This window comes from Otolemur garnettii, unplaced genomic scaffold, assembly GCF_000181295.1.
Source record: "Otolemur garnettii isolate 467f Iridium unplaced genomic scaffold, OtoGar3 scaffold00078, whole genome shotgun sequence".
Classification (NCBI taxonomy): domain Eukaryota; kingdom Metazoa; phylum Chordata; class Mammalia; order Primates; family Galagidae; genus Otolemur; species Otolemur garnettii.
In genome coordinates, this window is record NW_003852473.1 from 2,028,653 (window position 1) to 2,039,090 (window position 10,438).

The window sequence follows — 10,438 nt, forward strand, 5'->3', positions numbered from 1 at the left end:
CTTGGCTCAGGGTCCCTTCCTCTTTTTCTAAACAGAGCTTCTTCAAACTTTCCTCTCTGACCTGTTTACACTATTACATCTTGTCTGACTCTGACGCTCCAGCCTCCCTTTTATAAGGGTCTCTTGTGATTACAACGAGTCCACTGGGATAATCCAGAATCACCTTTCAATTTCCAGAGCCTTAACTTCATCAGACTTGAAAGTCTGACATGGCATGTGTAGGAGATGGGATCCCTTTGCTCAAGACATGGCAGTTCGCCTCAACGTGCTCCCTCAGGAGACTATTTCTGAGAAGCATTTCCTTGAGGATCTGAGCTTCTACACCTGCCTATTGATGTGCAGGAGTGCGTAGAGTGACTCTCCCTAGGGGGTGTGGAGAAACAGCCGAGGTGTTAGCTGGGGGTGGACAGACTGGTCTTGGAGCATTGGGTTCTATTCTCTGTCTTCCTCCTTCAATAGCATTATAATGTGTAACTTTTACCTTGGGAGAGCGAGGACCGACAGCCAGGCTCCAAAATGTTTTACTCTAAACAAAATCAATTGTATATGCATTCCTCAGCCTTCACACTAAATTGTAATCTTAAATGGTTGCTTCTTCATGTTACTTGACTTCTTTATATATGTGTTAAATTCTTACTAAATGTTGGAAAGTATATAAGATAATCAGTAAAGTTTAGCGGGGCCGCTGACCAGAGTGAGTCCTGATCTCCCTTGAAGATTCATTCCGTCTGCAGTTCTTTCCCCTGCGTCACCAGATCAGAAGCTCCAAGGAACACACAACAACAGGCATGCGAGGTAACAGATTGACAGTTTGGGGAGACACCTTTGGGGCCACTGCTTTGCCTACCACAGTAGGTGCTATCCCATTTCATGGATGAGGAAACTGGGACTCAGTGTTTAAGTGATTTTCCTGAAACCTTCAACTAATCTGATAAGGGTCATCCACATCACTGAGGACAGTTTACTTGAAGTCAATTGACTGTAGATCTTAACCACGTGTGCAAAATAGTTTTTGCAGTAATGCCTAGATTAGCATTCAACTCGGGGTGGGCTGCATGAAGATTATGTGAGGACTTTTTGCTGACCTGTGATGTCAGATATCACAAAAATTATTCATGGACCTTTTTTTTGCTCATCAACTTTTGTTAGTGTTTGTATTTTTAAGGTGTGGCCCAAGATAACTCTTCTCCCAATGTGCAGCATAGAAAAGAGAAAGGCGGACACCTCTGGTTGTGTGCTATAGTCTTGCCAAGTTGACTCATGTCATAGGTCACATATCTTTGGGGATATCATTCAGCCTACTCTAGCATATTATAAAAATGAAGATTTGGATAGCATGAAAGAAGAAAGAGTGAAAAGTGAAACCCCTCTTTATTTTCTGTCCCTCCATCTTTTCTATTTCACAGAGGAAACCACTGTTTAGTGTCTATAATTTCAAACTTCCCCTATGTATTTATAGATTCATATAATATGTATATATTATTTGTATTATAAATTTGACTTGCTTTTAAAATATTGCCTTAAAATTTTCCATATTTGTGAGAATGGGTCTATCCAAATTTTTTAGCATATACATAAATGTCCAAGGTATGGATGTGTCATAATGATATCAGACAAGTGGCACCCCAGCCAGCTCAGCCTCAATATTGGCGGTGCTGTTGGCGGCAGCTGGCGGAGGAAATAGCAAGCTGGAGCATAGGCAAGCTGGGGGAGCTTCCCTCCCCCAACAGAGGCTCCAGTAGCCAAAAGAACTGGACGTAAGGGGGGGAAGACACTGGCGCTGTGCTGTCTCCTCACGTGGACTTCTGGAGATTCCTCCAGTGCATCCTTGATTGGTCCGTTTTCAAATCCTACTCATGGTTAGTCTATTTTCAAGATCCAAAAGCTCATTGGACAACTTCCCCTATATTAGCCAGAGAGCCTGAGCACAGACCTCAGCAGATCTCAGGAGAAAGAGTAGAAGAGCAAAGAGGTTTGGCTCTGTAACACTTGTGTCCTGCTCTATGAAATTTGCCCCTTTATAAGAGCTGTAAACACTTGCAAGGAGGTTTGCCCCTTTATAAAAGCTGTAAACACTTGCAAAGAGGTTCGCCCCTTTGTAAGAGCTATAACACTCGCCCCTTTGTAAGAGCTATAACACTCATACTATAAAACCTATCTTACTGCTAATCCTACTCTACAAGGAGGTTTGACTTGTTATAAGAGCTGTAACACTCATACCTGTTGAATAAAACCTACCCTATGGTCCGTCACTTCATTCTTTGAACTGCCGAGACCAAGAGCCTGGAAATTCAGTATCAAAAATCCAGTATCAATAACACATTTAACTATTTTACTTAGTGATAGACCATTGTTTTACTTCTTGAAACTATGAAAAAAGCTACTCCAGTGCATAATCCTTGGTCATATATCTAAGTGGGTTATATCTTTAGAAGACATTCTAATTTTTGGAAAAGTAGAATTACTAGGTCAAATGGAATTCACATTTTAATATTTGATAATACTCCTAAATTGTTCTCCATCAGGGCTATACTAATTTAAGCAGAGAATGCAGTACTCAATTTTCCTTACCCTTGCCAATACTGAGAACTATATGTTTTAATATTTTTCCAGTTCGATGCAGAGAGGAATGATATATCACTGTTGTTTTAGCCTATTTTTTCTTGGTGACTAATGTTATTAAACATCTTTTAAGCATCTACTGGCCATTGTTATTCCCTTCTCTATGAATTGGCTGTGCTTGTTCTTTGCTGATTCTTCCCTGTATGCCTTTTCTTTACTGCTTTTTAGGAGCTCTTTACTTATTTTACAGATGGTTAATTTGTTTAGTACATGAATGGCAAATATTTTGCTTACGTTTTTCACTTGTGCACTTTAGTTTTGATTTGTTTTACGGATGCTTTTGAATCTACCGCTGTTTTGATATAGTCAAACATGCCAATATTTTCCTCTTTGACTTCTCGTATTTGTGTGCCTTTCCATTGGGCAGCAAATAGAAAACTTACAATTTTATGTTTTTTATTTGACTGCCATAGTGCTAGCAAACCCAGATCACTATGCAAGGGTCTCAAAGTTGGATGCAGTTGTCATTATTTTCCATGGACTTTGTGTTCTTAAAGAGTGTTGACAGAATTGAGTTCTCCAGATTCAATTTTTTCTTTGTTTGTGTTTAGAGACATGTCTCATTCTCTTGCCCAGGCTGAAGTGCAGCAGTTATTCACAGGTGTGACCACAGCCCACTGCAGCCTCAAACCCCTCGGCTCAGCAGTCTTCCCTCCTCAGCTTTCCGCGTAGCTAGGATTGCAGATGTGCACACTTGGCTATTTTTTTTTTTATGTGTGTGTGCTTATTAATCAAGGAGTTGTTATTTTATTTTTTCTAGAAGAATCAGGAGATTTTTTTGCTTCCTTATTGTTTATTCTATAATTCAGAGACATGGAACTTTTGCTTACAATAAAATGAATGTCAAAGGAAGCAAGAAGTCGGTGGATAAACAGTTTAACTTCCAGTTTCATGCTGGCCAGGGCTGTTTCTTGTTTCATGCTGGCCATGGCTGTTTCTTAGTCTCTCTCTGTAAAATCTGTGTGTTGGCTTCTTATTTCCTGCCCTTCTATTGATTGAGGGTTCTCTCCAGTTTCACGTATTGTAGTAAGGATCTAAATGGAAGATGATGTGTGATAGGGAAATTGTCCATTTTTAAAAATAACAACATTTGCTTATTCACACAGCAGAAATTGGTCCTGGTCAATGCATCACCATCAAGTTAAATGACATACTCAGATCCCAGCAAATGTTAAATACTAACATGGCATAATGGGGTTTCCTGTGGGGCTGCAATTGAGTGCTCACCTGTTTCTTTGATGTTTTGCCCATTTCAAAGTGAATGTCAACACTATTTTTATACATGACATCAAGGCAGCTAGAAAACTCTCCCTTCTCTCATGCTGCTTTTAGTCTGAGAGTTTGGCAAAAATGGATACTTTTCAACAATTTCAAAACCTTTTAAAATTATGATGATTATTGAATTTTTCAATGCATAGACAGTTTTTAAGAAGTCACATTTTGAAAGTTGTGTGTTTCAAGTGAATTTTTGTTTTGGTCCATCTATCTAGGTCAGCGGTTCTAACCTGTGGGTCGTGACTCATTTATAACAACGAAAATACATTGCGGCATTAGGAAGGTTGAGAACCACTGATCTAGGTAGACAAAGATGAGAACTGAATATGGAAATGGAAGAGAAATCACTAAGAATGAAACAAAAACTCTTGCAGAATTATATATTTTTAAAATAAAACATTAAAACTTTTTAACTAGGTAGTATATTTAAATAATTCAAACTTCAAAATTACTAAAGGCTATACACTGAGAAGTTTCTCTACATCCTTTATTTTCCAGCCACTGGTTTCATTCCCAGAAGGCAGTTTTACAAGTCCTTATGCATTTTGAAAAGATAGTCATCTGTAAGTAAATGTGTGTGTATGTATGTGTATATATAATATACACAGCATACTATATATGTGTGTGTATGTGTATATATATGAGTATGTATATGTGCATATGTATGTGTGTGTGTATATGTGTATATATATGAGTATGTATATGTGTATATGTATGTGTGTGTATATGTGTATATATATGAGTATGTATATGTGCATATGTATGTGTGTGTGTATGTGTGTATATATGAGTATGTATATGTGTATATGTCTGTGTGTGTGTATATGTGTATATATATGAGTATGTATATGTGCATATGTATGTGTGTGTATATGTGTATATATATGAGTGTGTATATGTGCATATGTATGTGTGTGTGTATATGTGTATATATATGAGTATGTGTATGTGCATATGTATGTGTGTGTGTGTATGTGTATATATATGAGTATGTATATGTGTATATGTGTGTGTATGTGCATATATATGAGTATGTATATGTGTATATGTATGTGTGTGTATATGTGTATATATATGAGTATGTATATGTGTATATGTGTATGTGTGTATGTGCATATATATGAGTATATGTATGTGCATATGTCTGTGTGTGTGTATATGTGTATATATATGACTATGTATATGTGTATATGTGTATGTGTGTGTGTATATGTGTATATATATGAGTGTGTATATGTGTATATGTCTGTGTGTGTGTATATGTGTATATATATGAGTATGTATATGTGTATATGTATGTGTGTGTGTATATGTGTATATATGAGTATGTATATGTGTATATGTGTGTGTGTGTATGTGCATATATATGAGTATGTATATGTGCATATGTCTGTGTGTGTATATATATTATGCTGTAGGGAAGGCTGACAGAAGTGCAAGCTAGAACTCTCAGGCCATAGAAAGGACTTCACGGAAACCTTAGTTCTACTCACAATAGCAAAAATTTGGAATCAACCTAAGGATCCATCAGTGAATAAATTGATAAAGAACATGTGGGGCATACGTACATATGTACACACACACAGTGCACACACACACATATGTACACAGTGGCCTCAGACCAAATGAGTTCTACCCTCTTTCCCACTTGTATTTCTAAGAATAGCTGTAGAATGTTCTGGAAATGCCACCTCCTGAGATAAGGTGAGCCTGGCTGGAATAGCTCAGGCTCTGCTCTAGTCCCTGCTAGAAACAGGATGTCTTTCAGTGCTTTGCCAGGAAAGTGGCCCCAAGGTTTAAAACCCAGGCTGCTTTCTGGGGTTCCTCGGCTACATTGGTCATGACATGCAGTCACGACTCTGCCCTAGACAGCTTTCCTGAGCAGTGGGGGACCAGCTTGCAGTGAATTCTCACCGTCTGTTACCCTCTGCCACCTGCCTGTAAGTAATAAACCTCATATAGCTTGTTGTGTGTGTGCCCTGTCTCAGTGGACCCAGGTCAGTAGCCGGTGTGCAGTGAACCTGCTTCACAGTGCTGATTGGCTGTGCTTGTGCAAGCTTGGAGGGCAGAGAGAGACACTGGGCAGGTCTGAGAGTTCAGGTGGAGGGAGTTGACTTTGGCTGAGGTGGGAATACTGCAGGGAGGACTGGCAGATGAATGAGCAGTGAGGCTGTGTGGGTCTGGAAGGAAGACCATTTAAAGGCTACCTGGGTAGAGATGTCCAGAGGCACATATAGAGCTCTGAGATTTAGGAAAGAGATCTACTAATTTTGGGTAACAGTTGTTTTTTAAAGGCCATAAAACCCTGACCATGAGTAGAATTTCTTGGGAAAAGGAAAAAAATGCTGTGGACAGTATATATTTTCACATATGTTATCTCGTTTAATCTTCATAATAAATACCTAATGTGAGGAGGACAGAAATTATTTTCATAATCATCTTGTAAAGGAGAAAATTGAGAAACAGAGAGGTGAGGGGGCTTACTCCCCAACCTGGAAAGGGGACAGAGCCGAGAGAAGGGCCAGGTCCTTGCAGGGGTACCAGGGAAGTAAACCAAAATTACAATGTGATTTGTAAAGTGTTTCTATAGAGAAGTATGCTTGCCCTGGCCTGAGGCAGCCAGCCACTACCTCCTGGTGCAGGTGAGGCTGCAGTGGAAACGTAAAAGGATGAGTATGAGTTAGCTAGGGGAAGAACAGGGAGATCAGGAAGGGATCAGGGGCAGGAGAAACAGAAGCACCACAGCCTGGAGGTGGGAAAGGATTAGGAACATTGGGGATGACCTTTGATTGGAGTGGCTGAGCATGGGAGATGCGGTAGGGCCTGGGTGGGGGGGAGACAACTGCAGCCCCAGTTCACTCAGCCTTCCGCAGCAGCAAAGTGTTACTTGTTTTCTTGAGGTGTAAGTCTTCCTTAGTAGGGCTGGTCTGTGTCCCTGGTGCAACAAAATCTTCTTTTAGTGTCCCTCAGAGCCTATAAATGTGAGGTTTGAGCTGGGTTTGGCTTATTGCTTTCTACAGATCAGAGGTGGAAATTGGGGGCATGACCCTGTGAAGATGGCTTCTTTTTTTTTTTAAGAGACAGAGTTTCTTCTCTCCCTGTTGCCCAGACAAACCATCCTCCCACCTCAGCCTCCCCAGTAGCTGGAACTACATAGTCATGCACCTCTATATCTGGATAATTTTTCTTATTTTTTTTTTTTTAAGAGGTGGGGGTATCACTGTGTTGCCCAGGCTGGTCTTGAACTCCTGGCCTCAAGTGATCCTCCTGCCTCAGCCTCTGCATTTGCTGGGATTACAGGCATAGGCTACTGCACCTGGTTCAAAGAGCCTCTTTGTCCGAGTCCTCCATAGGTTTTTTTCCTGAACTGAGCTCATTGGCCATGCCCACGGTTTCTGGGCTATTCACCTGTGAACCAGCCTCCTCCTTTAAGGAGGACACAGTCACCGATTTCCACTGCTAGATGATTTGAGCATGTGGCTTCTCAGACGTACCAAGCTGAGTCTTCTAATTGGCCTTGGATGTTTTCCAGGCTAACTTTCGGATTATTAGTGTTCAAAGGATTATTTATTCAGCCAGACAGTGTCATATTTTTAAAGAAACAGAGTTGGAACAGGGAGCTTCTTTGCTGGTGTTACACGAACCAGTCTGCTACGAGTAGGCTCGACTGGCCAAGCCCGACCTGGCTCCTGGGATTTCTGTGGGCAGATGCTTGTGCTGTATTTAGAGCACTCTTTTTCTAGGAAAGCTGAAATTTCCCAGCTGATTATCGGTTTTTGGAGATGGACCTAAATGTAGCTTTGGCACCAAGTTCTGTGTCTGTCACAGCTATTGGAACGGAGGGGGTACATTTCACATACACTGGGAGTCCCCAGTCTGAACTCCCTGCTTTCTGCTCAGCATTGCTAGATGTTAGCTAGCACAGCTGAGCTTTCTGTTAGAGACAGACACTGTTAATTGTTCCAAAGTGACACTGCTGTCATGTTCAAGATGGCGGGGAGGGCCTATTGTGTGTGCTGACCACGAGAAGGAGCTAAGTGTCGAGTTTGCAGCTGCCTGACAGCAACTGCTGGAATTTTAATGCAACAAATAAAAGAGCTGAGATTTGATGACTCTCTGACTAGAGGAGGCTGATGATTTTGGAAAGAGGTGGGGGTGTCATATGGATTTGTAGGTGTTAAAGTTCCACGCTGTGGCAGGCGGGGTGAGGTGTAGATGATCACTTCCTGTTGATTTATCTTGGACAAGAAATCTTGTTGGATGGCCCAAGGAGGGGGTCACTCTCTGGAATGTTATGATATGGGAAGAACTTGAGAGGTCAGGAGATCTCATTCCTTCACAAGCTCTTCAATCTACTCTGAAATCAGCAGAGAATGGAGGAAATTCAATCTGTGTTTGGCCAAGTAGGCATTCCTCAGCCCCGAAGGCAAGGGCCTACGACAAACACGGAGAAACCCCGTAGTATCTGATGAGTAGCGGTAGTTGCTTACAATGCATTTTTTAATTTCCTAATCTTCTTTCCATATATATTATCACACCTGTCCCTTTTTTCAAAATGGTTTCTGTTTTCTATCAATTCTTTTTTTTTTTTTTTTTTATTGCGATATCAGTTGCCTCCACCACCTTTCTCTAAGGCAGTGATTTTCAGCTGGTGTGCCAGGAGAGGATCTTAGATGTGCCGTGAAAAATTTTAAAGATCATTAATTAATTTTCAAAAGAAGTTCAAAGCACAGTAAGTATATGCTTTTTTAAATTCTTTTTTTTCTTTGATCAACATAATTTAAGTGCGCCACAGAAGTTTAACGATGGGTTTAAGTGTGCTGTGAGATTTAAAAAAAGGTTAAAAAAACACTGCTCTGAGGAAACTTGTCTTTGGCTAAAACAAAATATTCCTGTATCTCTCATTGAGTGAAAATCATAAATGCTTCTCATCCCCTTTTAAACTGCACACAATTACCAGAGGAGTCAAAGAGCAATTATAAAGTAAATTCTGAGCACCAGTTCTCTTTACTTCTTTACCCTCTCAAGAAATATTTGTTTTCCTCCCCACGTACACACTGCTTTTTTTTTCTCTAGTTAGAAATCCTTGCTGAGTTTGTCGTCCGAGTTAGTGGACACCTGCTGTTTTCACTCGCCCAGAACTCTTCCTTTGTTCTTTAGCACACATCAATTTTCCTTTGGGGAATTATCTGACTCCCACCTAGTGGGCTGTAAATTACGTGCTCCACCTCCATCGTCACACAGGTGGGCGTGTAATGCCAGGCTGTCTGTGTACAGCCTGGCTGGTAGGAGGTGACCATCCTCTGGGCCATACTGGCAGGGTCAGTAGTGGACAAGTGACACAAAGAGAACTGACTTCTTGGAGGTCTGATATTACACTTTTTTGGGGGTTTTATTTGTAATTATAGACATAGGGTTTTTAAAAACAAGTAGTTGTTAGGGCTGGTCTTTGCTGATATGTAGAGAATTAAGAATGTAATCAAGGGAAGAAAAAAGAGCCAAAGGGAGGGGGAGATACTGATTTTCATGAGGGAGATTTTTATGAATAGAAGTTGTGACTTTTGCATGAAGAAAGTTCTGGTAATGCCAATATAGTAGCGGGTGGAATTGGGTAGAGGACTGTGACATTACTTCATGGTCTTGATGAGGGCTGGGGGATCATATTTAATCAAACTAGATTAAAGAGCAATTCTGGAATCTCCAATTAAATAATTACATTGAGAGAACAATTTCTTTTTCTACTTAAATACAACACATATTCACAAAGTTACACTTGGAATTCACAAAAGGACATTTTCTTCTAATTCCCTGGCTTTGCATTGGAGAATCAAAGGTACCTCAATCAAGACAAACAGTTTGTTAGGAACACAGCTATCTGTGTTCTTAAATAATCTTCCTCTGGTTGTCATAAAGCTGTGTAAGAACATGATGTAGAATATCAGGCAGTGTTACTTTTCAGAAGGGAAAATCATACTTGAGAGGTGGTACAGAATTAAAATTAACATGGGCATCTGAGAAATTTGGCTAACTCAACAATTTAATTAATACATGAACATTCAGCTTCTAACAGACATATTCTTAACCTTTTAAAGTTAATGTCCTGTGTACTACCTTCGTAAATTTCTTTTTATGTCGTAATTTTGATTGAATGGGTTATTTACCATGGCCTTATACTCTGAACAAATGGAAGTGACTCTTTGTCCATACCCTCCTCCAGTTCAATCAAATAACGCTAGTAAAATAAGTTAGGGCAGGAGTATTGATTTTATTTTTTATAGATTTGATGGGTGGATATTTTTCAAGTTGTCATCCGGAAAATTTTCTAGCATTAAATGGTGACCTAGCCTACTGCTGGTAGGCTTCAGGTAGTAATCATCCCTAACATTAGATGATCTTGCAGGAGGGATTTCTGCACTGGTGTGGGTTTTGGGTAAAATGACATTTCAGAGCTATTCTGGAACCAAATAGTGTAATAGTGGTTATACTAATACTACTTATACATTTTATTATTAATAGTAATTCTTATCATTTGGAAAGTGTC